We start from the raw sequence: 17,466 nt of genomic DNA, 5'->3' as shown, positions 1-17,466 counted from the left end.
GTGTTTAAAAATCATATTCTAGAAAAATAAATAAATAAAAAATAAAAATCATATTCCATTTTATGGTCCATGGGTTCATGAACTACCCGTTCCTAGCAAAAACACCACAAGATACTACACAGTGCACATTTATAAACTTTTTCATCCCTAACCCCCATGCCCAGGGGTCTTCTTGGAACACACTGGGTAGCCTGGAATCTATCTATGACAATTTAGGCCCCAGTGTTCTTTAGAGAAGGCTTCTCTGTGTGGCACTTGTACCTCAGTGGCTCCCTAGTCTGGTTCAGGGCCTTGGATGTGTTGGTATTTGAAGGCTTGTGTGTTAGACCTTCCTCACATGGTAAGAGTACAGTTAAATGACCTAACCTGCTGGGGCCAAGAGTATGCATTAGATTCAACACCTTTATTGATGCTGTATTTTTCTAAGTCATCTGTACTCTGAGCTCCATTCTATAAAGAGAATCTGTGAAGAGACCCATTGTGCTGATTTGCCTGGGACTGTGCAAATTCCTGGGATAGTAGACTTCAGTATTAGAATGTGGAAAGTCCCAGTAAAACCCAGATGAGTTAATGGCCTTATCTAGTTAGGAAATTGGGCTTAGCACAAAGAAGACTGAATTAGTCCTCAGTGACACCTTGATCTGGCCCTTGGCTTCTCATTGTGTGGCTCCCTGGGCTGATGCTATAGAAAACAGAGAGAGAATGGCTACATGTGTGTGTGTCTCAAATGGTTCACCCCTCAGGGTTGTGATCTTGGGCTTGTTAAAGGAAGTGTCTGTAGGGCAACAGTGGAGGGCAAAGCCCAGTCCATTCCTCCTCAATTCATTGCTTTCCTTCGGACCCAGAGCAAAGTGAGCAGGGAGTCAGTAAAGGCCTGAGCAAGAGGAGGAGGTCTAAAAGGATTTGGGAAGGAGAGATCCCAAGGGGTGAAGGGAAACCTGGGAGAAGGGAAAGAGAATGAAAAAGAGTGTATGAAAGAGGGGAGATGGAAAGTAGATAACAGCAAGAGGAGGAGAAAGGGCCTTCATTGTGATGTAAATGCAGTGATTGGGAAGGGGGTGGGAGCTGAGTAAGAAGGGGGAGGGTACTGTGCAGAAACAGTAGTGGAGATGAAGGCAAAGATTATATCATAGCTGTTGGTTATGGAGATCTGATTTCTTTTGTGCAAGTGTCACATGCCTGGTGAACTGTTATTAACTAAGAGAAGTCAGGGCTTAGTAGCAAGGAGGTATGTGGTTGAATGCATCTTAGAATGGTAGAAGAGATCATGGGACTGGAGCACATTTTAATAGGAAAAACCGTGTTTAAAGCTACTAGACACTTACCCTAACCCCATTACCACCACCAACAAAAAAAGTGTAAAACTTCCCGCAGGTTATCAAGAAATAATATAATCCTGGGATAGATTTGTTCTGTTTTATACATTTTAACATATAATGCCTTGAAAAGGGAACTAAGGACTGTTAAAGGGGGCCCAGGATAGGATATCAGGATTGAAAGTACGCATATAAAGCTGGTATTAATTTTAACAGAACAAAACAAAAGAATGGGGCTTTTAATTGGGAATATTCATTTTGAAGGTTCTACTTCAGGAGGATTTTCCCTTAGAGAGTTTAAGGGAGGAGAGGAGAGTGGCAGAAAATTCCCGCAACCCCAGGTGGGAAAACTATCCTAAAAGCATACTTTTCTCTGTTTCTACCTATCACAGGGACAAGAACCTTGTGCAAGATCCAAAACAACAGTATTTATCAGCATCTTGGAAATTTCCCAGGGGGGTTATCCCTGTCTATTGCCAATTCTGGCTTGGTGCAAAGTTGGGGAATTCTGGGACTGGAGGGAAGCTGGAAATAGGAGAATGTGTGTGAAGCTCCTCCATGCAATCAGGAGTGTCCTGGGGTGCCTTGGGAACGCATTGAAGAAATAACGCTATCAGCTGCGAGTCCCCTGGAATGTCTCACTCACCACTGTATCATTTAGCACAATGCCTGGTAACAGCTGGAGCTCAATAAATGCTCACTGAATGAACTTCTTGACTTCGATTTCTTCTAGCTCAAATAGATCTTCCACACTGAAGCAACTGGAAGTTACCTTACTAAAACACAACATGATCAGTTCATGTTGAAGTCCTTTTCACCTTCTCCCCTTTGGAAAGTTGTCTTAATTTCCTTCCTCAGAGACCTGCACTCTCATTCGTGACTCTACATGACCCAAGTCCCAAGCCCCCTTTCCAGTTCTGTTCTCCACTTCACCCTCCACTGGTTCCTCACCCCATTTCCTTCAATACCACTCAGTACATAATACCCTCAGAGCTTTGCTTGCTCAGGCTGTTGGCTTAATTTAGAATTTCTTTCACAAGTTGTCTCTATGACCCAAGCTTGTGATAATCCACTCTTCAAGGTCCCACTCAAATATCACTTCCTCCATGAAGCCTTCCTGTTCTTCTTGCTTCTTTGCCGGTGATTTCACAAGAGAGAGACTGAAGCTATGGCAGCACTGATCTCATGTTACCTCTCAAGTCACTTGTTATTTACCTGTCTATCACCCCAGTAGGCTCGGGTTCTTGAAGACTCACACTTTGATTTGTCTCCACATATTCAGCTAAATGACTGTTAAATGAAGGAGGGAAGTAAGACAGAGAAGCTCAAAGTAGTTGGAAGAAGGAATGTTAGGGGAATGATGTTAGGAAAATATAAAATGACAGATACCTAGCTGTTTGCCTTAGAAATTGCTGCAATCGGCATTGAGTCCTTTTCCCCAACCAGCTTCCATCACAAGCAGTAGAACTGCCACTGATCACAGGAAGAAAGCAAAGGGATCTTTGGCCAAGGAAAATGTTCTCATCCCGTTAGGCAAACCCCACTCCACCATATGTCATCAGAGTAGAGATGAGATGGAAGTCCCCTACTTTTCTTAGTCCTCTCTAGAATTTCTAGGAATTGGCCCTGAACTTCTCACACATCCCATACTAAGGGTGTACCCTTCCTCCTGCTTTAATCTGCCCAGTAATTGTGCTAACTGAAGGGACTTCAGCTCCTTCTGCAGCCCTGTTCTGTCAGGTATAAAAGTCCTCTCTAATTTTCTGGATGTGGATACCGCTCCTGCTGGCATCCTTCCTCTGGAGATCAATTGTCACTCAGGCCTCATGAAAGGCCCCTTTCAACTCAATCATTCACTGTACCTCATTGTCCCTGTCCATTCATTAACATTCACTAGGATAATTCCCCTCACTGCCACATGCATAGAGGCACGTGCACATGTGTTCAGGCCTCACTTCCCATTAGCAGTGAGGACACTTGAAATAAGGAGCAGTACTGCCTGAATGTGGGACTGCCCTCCCCCTCTAATAGCTGGGGAGTCTACTGCACTAATGTTATTTCAAGAAGTACCAGGAGAATTGGCAGCCTCTGCAGAGCAGCCAGGGAGGAAGGGGTGGGGGTGTTCCTGGCAGCTCCTGTCTCTAAAACACCATCAGCTACATCACTCCAGACAGTTACTGCTCCCGTCCCCTTCCCCCTCCACATTCCTCCCAGAGCCAGATACTTCTAGAGATCCAGTCTCTGCCTTCCTCTTAGACATTAGCCTGGCATTCAAGGTTCTCCAGAAGACAGCTCTCAAGCACCTTGCACCTGTCTTATCTGCTATGTCCTCCTTGAATTCTACTCCCACCAAGAAGGTCTGGTCCTATGATCTTTAGCTTATACTTTGCTTATATATTTTTCCTAATCACTGCTTAGGGGCCAAGTGGTTGCAATGGCATGAAGAACTGTTATTCTACCACAGCAACTCAGCAAAAATGGTGCTTTTTCAACCTTTTTTAAGCTAATAGTTAACAAGATGAAGAAAGTCATTAGAGGAAGCAGAGGAAAAGTAAGACCATGAAGTGAGAGATACAAGAGAAAAGAGCCAGTGGAATGGTGGTGCTTTCATTATGGTCTATCACCTATCCACCAAAATACGGTCTCCACTCTCCCCATCCTGGTCCAAGAAGCAGAGCAATTCTCCTCTTAGTACTGAAATCTCAATACCAAGCCTTGCAGGACCTAATCTAGCCTTGCCTTTCCATAAGGGAAACATTCCCTGTCCCCAACCAGGAACCACTGTCAATCTGATGCCCATGGGCTTCTTGGAAGTACCCTCAATTGGCACTCTGCATGTGTACATACCATACTCAGATGAGATCTGAGATTTCTAGAGGGAAGAGGCATGGACTCATACCTCTGTAACCCCGCAGAGCACCTTGAGGGAAAAGTCTGCACCTTAGCAGTTGCTTCCTGAGCTTACTGGGCTTCTTTCTGATTAGACAGATGCAAATTGCTTGCCTACTCGGAGACAGTGACATTTGTTCTCTCCCAGGAAAGAGAGGACCTGGAAGGCAGTTGCTTTTGAAAGGGGCATTTTGTAACTAAAAGAACACAGGCTTTCAGGTCAGATAGATGTGGACTGCAACAGAACTCCATCACTGACTAGCTGTAAGAGCCTTTGGGAAGCTACTTCACTACTCTGAACCCCAGTTTTCTTTTTGCATTTGTAAATTCAGTTGGGCTTCTCAGCCTTGGTGTTATTGACAAATTGGATTAGACAATTCTTTATTGTGAGAGACTATTTCCTCTCCCCCCATATATATATCGGATGCCAATTACACCCACTCTCTGCCCCCCTCCCCTGTCCATCTATGACAATTGAAAATGTCATGGACATTGCTGAATGTTCCCTGGGGGCAAACTCATTCCCAGTTGAAAACCAGATATTTACACCTTGAGGTTGTTCTAAAGATTAGATAATATGATAGCATATGTAAAGCATCTATCACAGCATCTAGCATATAATAAGGAATCAATAAATATTAGTCCCATCAGATATTTTAAGTAGAATTAGGCAGTTTTTCTTCCATCTTCACCCACCATGGAATGTCCCTGGGGCCTCAAAAGTTGGGTAGAATGGGGGGTGACTCTAGAAAGGAAGCTCAGTAGAAGGTGTCTAAGCCCAGTGATCTCTCCACGGCGTTCAATGGCTTCAGATGAGACATTTTATGGACATTCAAGTGTGTCTTAGAAGTGTTCAGGGGAGGGGAGCCTGGGTCTCAGTCAGTTGAGCATCTGACTTCAGCTCAGGTAATGATCTCACAGTTTGTGAGTTTGAGCCCCGCATCGGGCTCTGTGCTGACAGCTCAGAGCCTGGAGCCTGCTTCACTTTCTGTGTCTCCCTTTCTCTCTGTTCCTTCCCTGCTTATGCTCTGTCTCTCTCTCTCTCAAAACTAAATAAACATTAAAAAATAAAATATATTTTTAAAAAGTGTCTCGGGAGAAGAGTGATGTAGCTGGAGGCACATAGGGACACGAGTTCAGGAGTTTCCCTAGAGAGCCTTTTTGGTAAGTAGGCTGCCCATTTGTGCTTCAATGTGCTCTTCCCCACCTGGTTTTCTAGGGAGAGATACGGCCCATTCCAGATTCAGGAGAATGGCTTATGTAGAGAAGCAGTTTATACGAGCAAGGAGAGAATGTGGAAGATACTACTGAGACACTAGCTTGGCTGGAGCACAGGAAGGAAGGACTCAGGAAGCTGGCTGTAACTGTAGACCCCAGCGGATAGCCTTCTTGCCCACCCTGCCCTCAGTGCATCTGGGCTTTGCAACTGCCATATTCTACCTGGTCAACTCTAGGAATCTCTACTAGGGTGGGAAAACAGAGGAAGGACAGAAGTCTCCAGAAGTAGTATTTAATTCAGGCCTAGGATACATAGATTTAAATCTTCCAAGTCTACAGTCAGCTTCTAGCTTCTGTGAGAGGTAAAACTGACCCAAAATAGGAAATTTCAGAGTTGTCCAAGCTATAGATACCCCAGCTCAATTTTTTAAAATATTTATTTAGTTAGAGAGTGGGGAGGGGCAGAAAGAGAGGGAGAGAGAAAATCCCAAGCAGACTCCACATTGTCAGTGAAGAACCCAATACAGGGCTCGATCCCAAGAACTGTGAGAACATGACTTGATCTGAAATTAAGAGCCAGACGCTCAACTGACTGACTCACCCAGCACCCCAGCAACTCAATATTAGGTATTTTTTTAAATGGTGAAGTAGAAAGAACAATGGACTCAGGTCTTGAATTGCTCCTCTGGGCCACTGGCTGGTTGTATGGTCCTGAGTGAGTATTCTCTCTGGGGCTCCCCTTCAATCTGCTCTTAGGCAGCACTGCAACTGTTCTTTCCAAGGAAGACTTTGAGAGGCTATGGTGAGATCAGCAAGCAAACATGCTTTGAGAAGAGAGAAAGAATTATTGGTGCATTCCCACCACCAAGTTCAGCCTCATGCTGAGGAAAACAGGCCTTATCAGAGCCATTTGAATGGGAGTCATTGGCTGAAAGGACTCAGCTCCCAGTATGAGGACAGATCAAGGTGGGCCACCTCTTGGGAGCTGGAGTGGAGCTGATCTCCAAAGTTTATCAAAGTTAGTGTATAATAGGAGCTGGGAGAGAGGTCTAACAGAACAGGTGAGGAAGAAAGAGTTGGTTGTAATTTTAATCATTAGATTAGCCAAGAAAGGGTAAACACATGTCAGTTTCACTCTTTTTTAAATGAGGAGGGAGTTGAGATCTAAAAGTCACAAAGGAATGTTCCTCACTTATATGTGTTGCTCATGAGGAGCTGTGACCTGACCCATGGGTTCCTGGCCCACTGTGATTCCTTTTTCTGCACTTTCTCTCCCTTCCCTTCCTGAGGGCCTACATCATCTCATGCCTAACATGTGGTGACAACCTTTAAGAAGGCCTGCCTCCTCTCTTTGCACTAACCCATTCTGCACAAAGGCCTTCTAAATACAGATTTCAACACTTGCCACACTAATCTTCCTGATAACCTTTTCCTTCTCCCATGGCCTACCTCATCAAGACCAACACTACCATTTGACAGTGTTGGGAAACTTTCCCATTAAGTAATATAGCCAAAAGGCTTGTATTTGAAACCTAACTTACCAGTACTTCCTCAGAGAAAGAACTTGGCCAACCCCTTAACTCTCTGATACCCTTTCCTTCTCTCTGAAAAATGCCATAAACATCTCATATGTGGTGATTTCATAGGTGTGCAGTGAGAATCAATGACACAATGGATGTGAAAGGGCTTTACAAACTGTAAAGTGCACACCAATATTAGAACCTATTCAGAGCTCTTGAATTTCTCTCAAAGTTCATTCAAGATTGTTTTCTTATTCTCCTGTTACTTCTCTCTGTAGGGATTTTCCTTCCTTTAACTAGCCAGACAAACCCTTCCCTCCAGAGCTCAATGACCTTCCTATTCTGATATTTTCCTTCACTAAGCATACCCTTAGTACTGAGTCCCTGACCTGTCTCTGCTCTTCTGCACACATATCAAAGTTAGTGAGCCCTCACCAAGCAATGTGCTTAGGGTTCATCCATCATCTCTTTTAATCCTTGCAATAAACTTAGGAAAGTCTCTGGATACAATGTCAGTATACAAAACTCAATTGCACTTCTATATACTAGCATCAAATAAACAGAAAAAGAAATTTTAAAAACTACCATTTAAAAATATACNTTTAAATTAAACTATTATTTAATTATTTTATTAAATTATATAATTATAAATTAAATTATTATTTAACTTATTTAAAGTAAAGCATTGTGATAAAGACAATCTAAACAAATGCAGACATAGGTCAGGTTCATGGATTAGAAGACTCAATATTGTAAAGATTTGAATTGTCTCCAAATTGATCTATAGAATCAATATAATACCAATCAAAATTCCAGCACCTTGTATTTTGAAATGCAAATGCTCTGTAGTCCTATTAATAAGATGTTGATAAAGAGGGCAAAGTTATGGTGTCAGGATGCAGAGAGTAGGGGGACCAGAGGGATTTCAGGGGTACTTTTAACACTCTTATCTTTTGCCTTGGGTTCTATTTATGTAAAATTTTTTGAAAATTCATCAGTTTGTTCATCCATGATTGTGCATATTTGTGTATGAATATGGCACTTCAATATAATTTTCACTTTAAAAAATTCTCACAATGACCCCAGGAGGTGTTTCTTTCTCCCAATTCACCAATGACTATACAAGGCTCAGAGGGAACAAGGAATTGGTCTGATGTCACAGGGGGATCAGAGGGAGAGAGGTATTCACAGAGGCAGAAAGGTGGATGTACAGAAGCTAAATCTATAAACTTGCCAACCTACACTTTCCCTCCCTCCTTACCTTCTACTCTCTTTTCCTTCCTGGCTCTAAAGAGTGTTCTTGAACTTGCCTATTTCTTGACTCTGTTCCCCTACTTGGCAGAGTGATGCTACCTTTAGGATGGGGCTTGCAGGGTGGTTTCAGCAAAGTGGCTTCAGCAGTGCTCCCAGAATGCGGTGCAGTGGTGGAGCCAAAGACTTGCTCCTCTCCCTCAGGCCACCAGCACTGGGCTACCACCAGCAGGGTGACAGTTCCTCCACTCACATACTCCTGGAAAGACCCTCAAGGCTGGGGCTGGGGGAAGCCAGACTGGTATGCCTCAGCTTCTACCTCTCTTTGTCCCCAAGACTTGGTCTTGACTCCTCCACTTCCATTTCAGCCTCCAAGGTCTTTCCTCCTTTCTACACTTGATCTTAGCCAAAAGGCCGAGAAGTGATCTTTCCTCCTTTCTAAAGAGAGAAACTATCTCTGTTGGCAGATCCCTGTGCAGAGTTCTCTCCCCAGTAGAGCTGAGGGATTCTTCAGTCTCCACCTCTTTGAAGAAACAGGACCTGGATGCTGTCAGGAGTCTTCTCTGAAAAGGCTGAGGCCAGCCTCCCACAGCTCAAGAAGAGGGTTGCCACTGCCCAGGAAAGGCTGTGGGGAGATAGTTTACCAACCTTACCACTGCCTCGGGCCAGAGATAAATGCCCAAGCTGAAACAGCAGAGTCCAGGTCTCTTGGATGTAATCTGGGGGACAGAGTTCCTCTTAAGCTCCCATCTGTTAGGTTTGGATGAAGGACTATACAATACATGATTTGGAGCAAGCTGCTGAGAGGTGGACACTATTATAATTCTCATATTACAGAAATTCTCATATTGCAGAAAATGCAATATGGTCTCAGGTTTTATATCTAGCAAAGGAAAATGCCTGGCTTTGAACCGAGGCTGCCATCAACAGTCCTTTAGCCACACACACCTTCTGTTTACCCCTACTGGTACTGGTGCTCTATAGACCTTACCACCAGCCAGTGATTCCCCCGCCCCCTTGCTCAACCTTCTTCCTGCAGGCTTACCTGATTCTCCAGACCTCACCCCAACTCTGCCCTCTGACCCCCACCCTTCCTTCACCTCCTCCTACACTCTGGGTTCAGTCTATAATCCTTGTTAGTCCTTTGCACCGCTAGTCTTAGAGTACCACTGCAGCCTCTCCAAGCTTCTGCTCCTACCTGTAAATTGAAGCTAACAGAAGTACCTACCTCACAAAGTTTCTGTATATATAGAGTGAGGTTTTATCTGTGAAGGAAGTGGGATATAATTAAGAGTTTAGTAAATGGCAGTTAGGTTTGCCTTTTGGATTTTTAACAAAGAACTTGGTGACTGAAAGCATTTCTGTGCTTTTATTCTAGGCTTAAACTCTTGATATATTTTTCTCCAACTTTGATGTTCTCTGGGTTCTACTTTTCTTTCATTATCTAGAGAACTGGGGACCTTTCCACTTGGAGTCTTTAGAGATTAGATATTTTTCAAACATGGGTAATCATGTATCAATTTTTTTTTGTAGGAATTGCTCTAAAAGTTCTTAGAAATCACTAATCTAACAAATGGATAGTAAAGTCCCTGAGGATACCAAGTATCCCTGGGGCTTAGCACAGAGCCTTGCCCAGCAGAACGCAGTATATTCAAGGAAAGGAGCAGATAGTCAGAAGCACAGGTATGAATGCAGGGAGCAGACCCAATCCTTTAAGCTAGTGGTGGGGTGGTTTTAGCTAGAGACATCTCCTCATTCCCCTGTGTGTTCTCTGAGTCACAGTTACCCAACAGCAGCCTGGCCCCAGGGTGTAGATGAGGTCAGACACCTCTATCTTCCCCAGAAGCATTTCTGTGGGTCTCTGGCCCTTAAGTCTTCTTAAACTAAAGCATGTGATGTTGGCCTATCATGTCTCTTGCTGCTACTGTTCGGCCCACACTTTCTGCCACCACCTCCTCGAGGAAAACTAAACAGGAGCACCTATGGGGAGTCTTTTTCACCTAAGTCCATGGAGGAGCTAGAGGAGAGAGTGGGGGAATCCAAGGGATGATATCAACTTAGTGGCTTGGAACAAGGGGAGTAAACATGAAGCAGCACAGGGGCTAGTTTGCACCAAGCAATGCCCACTCTTGCACTGGATCTGGTGCATACTGAGCACTCTGGTATTAGGGCAAAAGAAACCTTCACAGTCACCAGTCCTAGAAACCAGACTCTACCTTCTGCTGGTACCTTTCTATGATTCAAAGTGGAAACATATTTGCCTGTAAAGAGTTAGAGAAGTGGCTGATCCCTGGGGTCTTCCTGCAACTGTGTCCCTGAAGACTCCAGTTCTGGCTGCCTGAAAAGTGCAGTGCACCTGGCACAGGTCTGGGCATAGCAGGGAGACAGCACTGCAATTAGACCAGATCCCAGAAATCCCACTTGCCTCCCTGGAGCAAGGTCCTCAGTATCTGGCAAAAAGGTATGAGGAGGAGAGAAAGAAGAGAGTTCTTGGTTTGTGTCGCCATCCCTTCATCCTGCTTTCCTCTCCTGGAATACACCTCTCTAGGGCCCCACTTGTCCCTAGAGACATCTTAAGTAGGGACCTCAACATAGCACCATTATTTTTTGCCCTTGGCAGGCTTCTCTGAAATCACTTTATGCTGATGAGAATAAGGCCTAATTCAGGGCTGCCTTGTGTTTCTCTAACATGTTCCACATCTCTCATCAGCTTCTGAATCCATGAAGTGCAGTCAAGTGGGAGTTTATAGCTGCTGTCCCAGCCTTTGAACTCTGTCTTCCTCTGCAGGCAGGAGGTTCCCACCACTGTCTAGTGGGGGAGGGCAGAGGCTGCTGGAGGGAAGTCCTGAGGCTGCCTTTTTTCCTAGACAGCTCTTTAAGATCTCTCCAAGCTATCCGGGCCCTAGAATCAGATGGTCCTGCAACTGAGCTAACGTCCCCTCTCCCTGATGTTCCTAAAAGCCACGATAGCCTCTTGTCACTGGAGGCACTGCCTTCTGCCCAGCAGATACCAACATCCTAGAATGGAGAAATTGCTGGACTCTGAAGATGTAGGTTCTAAAGTCAGATCAGAGACCTAACAGCTGTGTGCTTGTGCCATGGAATAAACCACCTCAATTCTCTGGACCATGCCATTAAAGTGGAAAAGTTTACCCTGCTTTAAAAAAAAAGGGCAGAGAAAGAGCTGAGAAGGCAGGTGGAAGGTGCACTAAATGCCAGACTGCTCATTTTATGTGGGAGGAGTCATGTATCTGTCCCTGGTATAGCATGTGTGTCAAGCACAGCAGCAGCTTCTCCTTGGTCCACCCAGACTGCCTGCCCCCATGTTGTTAATGATGCTATTTAGCGAGAATAACATTTCTCTAATTTCCCAAGGTAAAGGTGGACTCTTCAACCTTTTTCATTTTCCTATGTGAGACTCAGCCAAACTTGGGCCTTCTTGCATCTATGCATCTCCCAGTGAACTAAATGTAGAGAGAAGGGTTTTTTTGTTTTTCTTTCTCCCCTTTTCCTGACCTTATATGCTACATAATCCAGAAAATGGTCCAGATGGAAAAGCCATTGGCTTTGAACCAAGAGGCAGGAGGAAAAACGAAAGAGGTATAGTATAAAACCCTCGTATCTAGCTATCACCCTGAGAAGAAATCTTCCGCCTCTAACTCCATTCCACATGCTCCAGATGGTGTTGTGGGGTCTTCCTGAGGGCAGAGGGAAAACCCAGGGACCCTTCAGGGTCTCTGAGTCCTCCCATCCCTTGCCTCCTATCCTCCACACATTTGGCATAAGCCAATGTGAGCAAGAGATCTACTTCAACACTGAGTCTCTGTCTCAGGACATTCAGTGATGCCACACCCATCTGCTGTACATAATTTCATTAGCCAATTTTAATTTAGTCAAATTGACAATGTAGCTAGAGAAGCAGAGTGACAAAGGTGGAAGTGTTTTCCCCCAATATTGTTTTTAGTTATGACTGCCTCTTTTTGCCAGAGGAAGCAAATAAGGGAGTAGTTGTCAGGAGACACTTGGGTGGGTCAGTTGACTTCAGCTCAGGTTATGATCTCACAGTTTGTGGGATAACCCCTGCGTTGAGCTCCACACTGACAGTGCAGAGCCTACTTGGGATTTTCTCTCTCTCTCTGCTCCTCTCCTACTCATGCTCTCTCTCAAAATAAAAAAATAAACTTAATAAATAAATATTAAAACAAACAAAAAATAAAGCATTATAAAAAAGAGAGAGAGTCACCTGGGTGGCTCAGTTAAGTGTCCGACTTTGGCTCAGCTCATGATCTCAATTTGAGGCCTGCATCGGGCTCTGCTGACAGTTCAAAGCCTGGAGCCTGATTTGGATTCTGTGTCTCCCTCTCTCTCTGTCCTTTTCCTGCTCACATTCTGTCTCTTTATCTCAAAAATAAATAAATGTTAAAAAAATTTTTAAAGAGAGACTGAGAGAGAGAAAGAGAGAGAAAGTTGTCACACAGTATTGCCTGACTCCAAAGATTCCCCTTCCTGATATCCTGGATATGTCTATACCAAGGGCTCATGGCCTTCCTGCATGGACAGCTTAGTCTCATGCCTGCTTTCTTTCCATTGGCTGACAGGAAGGAGATGAGGCTAACACAAATAGAGCTCCTATTATGTTTCATGTGCCTTTACTTATATTGGGTCATGTAATTTTCATAAAAATTCTGCCTGAGACACAAAGCATTTTATAGATTGGAAAACTGAGGCTCAGAGAGGCTAAGTGACTTGTCTTATGCCATACAGCTGTTACATAGCAGAGCCAAACACCGATCTATCTGATATTCAAAACCATGTTTTTTTCTGCTTTCTACTCCCAAATTTGCCTGAAGGCTTGAGACACATGAAAAAGCTCAAGCCTCGGGGCGCCTGGGTGGCTTAGTCGGTTAAGCGTCCGACTTTCGCCTCGGTCATGATCTCGCGGTTCGTGGGTTCGAGCCCTGCGTCGGGCTCTGTGCTGACTGCCAGCTCAGAGCCTGGAGCCTGTTTCAGAGTCTGTGACTCCCTCCCTCTCTCTCTGACCCTCTCCTGCTCACGCTGTCTCTCTCTCTCTCCTAGAAATAAACAAAACATTAAAAAAAAAAAAAAAAGAAAAAAAGAAAAAGCTCAAGCCTCACCTTTGGGGCTCATCTGCTCTACCAGGGCTGTAGGTTACCATCCAGGTGAGGATAAGCTTCTCTGGGAGACTAAAGGCACATGGCATGAGCTGAAATGTTTCCTGAGGAAAGACTCACTGGAGGCTGGAGATGTCACAGGAAACTGCCAGGGCCTTATCCTCCCTTGCCTAGTCAGATTTTTAGCAAACACAAGGGAAGCTCCTGGGCAGGTAGAGGAAGATAGGGAATGATGATGTGAGATCTTTAGAGCTGTGGACAAGAGGACCCTTGGCATCCAGTTCTGAGATTGAAGAAGGTCCTTCCTTGACGAGACCTGCCTCTCTGAGCACTGGAATGGACACCTGCCTCCTGGCTGGGAATCTCTCCCAATGTGGCATCAACTCTCTGGGTGGTTAGCATAGCTCAGTGGCACCCACAGCCTTCTCGTTTTGTTCAAGTTTGATTTAAATTGAGCACATATTGAGACCCAAATAGCAAACTTGATTCATTTTGGAAAGGTGACAACTGGTCACAGTTGTGACTGGCATGGTAAACCTTCACTATCACATTATATGGGAGCTTCTCAGAACTCTTAGAACAAAGGAAACAGCAGAAGAAGAAAAGGGAATCAAACATCTAAAGACCCCAGAGAAACCCCAGGAGGAAGCCATGCAGGTAAAATTGGAGGCTGTAGGTCCATTCAGTGGAAGTCCAGGCACTCTCTTGGGTGGTGAGAAATCCACAAAGACTGAGAACATTCCGTTATTGAACAGTCTCATGTGTCCTCTGGGGCAAACCTGCCTAACACTAAAGATTTGAGGACCTAATGAATTCTATTGGCCTTTCCATCTTTGTCTACAATTAGCAGCTTCTTAGTGTAAAGAATCTGAAGTGGGAGCACCAATCCTAGTTCTGCAGCTAACCAGCTGTGGGACCCTGAGCAAGTTCCTTCCCAGTGTGGGCCTCCATGTTTTCATCTATCTAAAAAAAACAAAAACAACAACAAACAAACAAAGCAAAAAGGCTCCCTGTGATTCTTTCCAGCTCTAAAGCAGTGCAAAGCAAAGTGTTACCCATGTATCTTCTTTTTTTTTTTTAATGTTTTATTTATTTCTAGGAGAGAGAGAGGGAGAGAAACAGCGTGAGCAGGGGAGGGTCAGAGAGAGAGGGAGACACAGACTGCGAAACAGGCTCCAGGCTCTGAGCTGGCAGTCAGCACAGAGCCCGACACGGGGCTCGAACCCACGAATCACGAGATCATGACCTAAGCGAAAGTCAGACGCTTAACCGACTAAGCCACCCAGGCGCCCCCCGCCCCCACCATGTATCTTCTTATAAATAAATTCCTAGACCCTGCACATTGACCCCTAACCTTTGATGTTAGATGAGGAAGTTTCTTCTACTTGAAGCCTTAGCTACCCCACATTTCCATGCCGTGTGAGATATCTGGGAACATGTGCTATCATCAGGAGATTGGAAGGAGGAGAGAAAGTCATTCTACTAAATAATGTTATTTCTAGAAAGAAGTGTCTCCATCCTCAAATATATTCTATTCTCCATTGCTGGATTAACTTCTTAAAACCAAGGTTTACTATAAGACACTCCTCTACCTATTACTTCCATCATTTCCCACTGCCTACTAAATAAGATGCAAACTCCCAAGGGGTGCACAAGGCCCTTCTCAATCTGATTCAACCTGCTTTTGTTTCCCCACAACCTACTGTCTCCTATCTTTGCCACCCTCCCTCCATCTCTTAAAATCATACCCAGAAGTGCCTGGGTGACTCAGTAGATTGAGTGTCCAGCAATCATTTCAGCTCAGGTCATGATCTCATGGTTCATGGGACCAAGCCGTGCATGGGGCTCTGTGCTGACAGCATGGAGCCTGCTTGGGATCTCTCTCCCTCAAAATAAATAAATAAACATTTCAAAAATAAAATCACACCCAGACCACAGGGTGCTTCTCAAGTTCTATATCTTCCAGGAAGACGTTTTAGACCGATTTAGCTTTGTATAGGGATATTTTCTAAAGCATCTGTTGTTTCCCCTAATACCAAGCCTGTCTGGAATAGTCTTTGTCTCATTTGTTGCTCCTGCCAGAATCTGGTAGAGTGCTTGATATGAACATAGCATATGCAACTTTAAAAGAATGCAACTGAAATAGAAAGTACTGGGTTCCAGGGGTCCAGAGTAGGAGTTCTTGGAGGTGAGTAAAGACAGCAACTTGGGGAAGAAGGGTTTTGGAGGGAGTGCGAAGAGTGGATAGAATAGAATTTAAGGATCCTTTCAACTCTGAGATTTTGTGTTTCTATGCAGAACACTGGAAATTTCTTTAGTACAGACTCTTTAGTTTCCTGATAAATCTTGGAGCCTTGGGCTTAGAGGTCTTGTCTGTAGCTCTAGCATAGAAGTAACTCCAGTTATTTCCATAGAAGTTTTTAAATCCTGGGGAGGTTGAAAGCCTGGTGCTCCTGGTATATGAGGAAATGTCTCAGGAAGAGCAAGCATCCTGCTCATACCCGCTCCTAGCCAGTGCAGTGCCTCTGAGCAGGGCAGGTGAAGGCCCATGGAGGGGAGAAACATAGGCAGCTAGAAGCAGACAGCTCCCTTCAGTGGAGTGGTGGCTTTTTAATGCAGGTATAGGCTGGGGCTCTGCGTGGTGGTTTTTGTTTTCCCTACCTGCTTGCAATTTGTTTGCCTGATGGTGCCACTATGGCATTGGAGCTGGGGGAGATGTGAGCACAGTCTAATCCTTCCTGGCCTCCTCTGCAAGTGCACTGCTGAGATGCCCTTCAATGGGAAAGAGAAGAGAGCCGAAGCTGGAATGTTTGAAGGTTGCCATCAATATGCGAGGTTCTCTAAGTGCTTAAAGTGTCCTTCTGAAACCCTGTAGCCCCTGATCTTGCTGCTGCTGAGGTGGCCAGGGAAGACCCAGCACGGGTATCCACCAGACACTCCGGTCAGACTGCCTCTTAGTGAGTAGCAGAAGGTCAAGAGCAACTGCTCATTCCCCGCAGACTTCTATCCCTTGACATGCTCAGTTAATTCCCCATTGTTCCTGCCTCCCTAGCTGTGTGGTGGCTTCTGTTCTCAGGGCTTTCCCATTATATTCCTTGAGAAGAGGGTGGGAGGGAAGGAACCAGGCTTGGGGGATCCATCAGGTTCCAGGCCAGCTTGTGTTGGTGCTGTGTTCCCCTTCCAACCTCTCCTTGGGAGACCAAACAAATGTTATCAGTGACTCAGAGAACCTCCTGTCAAGGTCATTCTGTTCTGCCTGATGCTGTCTCTGCTGTCTTCCATGAGAACTGACTCTGTTCTCCACCTCCCACCAGCCTCAGTGCAATCCTGGGCACTGGAGGAGCTAACAAAGAGTGCCCCATCTGTTGGCTGGAGATCATGCAGAGCCTTGCTATACCAGGACAGAAAGTCTTTAAGTTTCTGCTTCCCTAGCTGGTCTGTTCTTGCGTGGTATAACCCTTCCCTCCCTGAAGCTTCCTCACTGAGATGGCAGACCCAGCCTTGAAAGTTCCCCTGTTATTCCTTCTCTTCTTGCCTGTCTGGGTTTTCAAACTCTGTGGCCCTTGGGCACCATAGGGAGTTCCAAAATGGCTGAGAAGAAAGGGCCACTGTAGGCCTCACCACCATTACCCTCAGCTATTTGCGGCTGAGCCCTAACTAAATTCAGAGCCTGGTGCTCTATACCTGAGGCATGACACATTTTCCTTTCAAGGGATTTATAATCTAGGCAGGGAGGAAGGATAGAGAACTAAATACTAATACATGGGAACAGATGCTCAATGAGTATGACAGTACATATTGCAGAATTTAAGGAAAAGGGAACCGATGGTTGGGGGGAGGGGTGTCTTTCCCTTTCCATAGTTGATGTCCTTTCTTCCCTCCAGACCAAGCAGGTACAGGCCCTCAGTAATGAGTGTATCCCTCATTCCCTCATGTCTCCTCCTATCAAGCCAGGACATACTCACTTATTGCTTACCACCCCAGAGTCCAAAGTTATTGGAGTTACTGGAGAAAGGTTCTGGCAACAAAAGCTTTGTTTCCCTGCCTCCTTAGCTTTCTCTTGCCTCCTTCCCTAGCATGCCTTTACTCAATTCTCTCTTCAGCAGGAATATAATGTTCAGCTGCTTTACACCCACTCTC

The 17,466-nt window shown here is 45.0% G+C and overlaps 1 protein-coding gene and 1 long non-coding RNA gene across 2 annotated transcripts in view; one reads left to right on the top strand and one right to left on the bottom strand.

Annotated features, from left to right (window-relative positions):
- Positions 1 to 17,466, bottom strand: part of LZTS1 (leucine zipper tumor suppressor 1) — a 56,929-nt gene that overhangs the window by 33,583 nt on the left and 5,880 nt on the right. The gene's annotated exons all lie outside the window — the stretch shown is intronic.
- On the top strand, positions 304 to 2,025 carry LOC144239068 (uncharacterized). Its single transcript, XR_013337302.1, has 2 exons — positions 304 to 340; positions 1,709 to 2,025. It is a non-coding gene; the product is annotated as an uncharacterized LOC144239068 (long non-coding RNA).

This window comes from Crocuta crocuta, unplaced genomic scaffold (genome assembly GCF_008692635.1).
Source record: "Crocuta crocuta isolate KB4526 unplaced genomic scaffold, BGI_CrCroc_1.0 scaffold177, whole genome shotgun sequence".
In the NCBI taxonomy this organism is placed as follows: Eukaryota; Metazoa; Chordata; class Mammalia; order Carnivora; family Hyaenidae; genus Crocuta; species Crocuta crocuta.
Note: the sequence above shows the minus strand (reverse complement) of the source record. Positions and strands in the feature narration are given on the sequence as shown.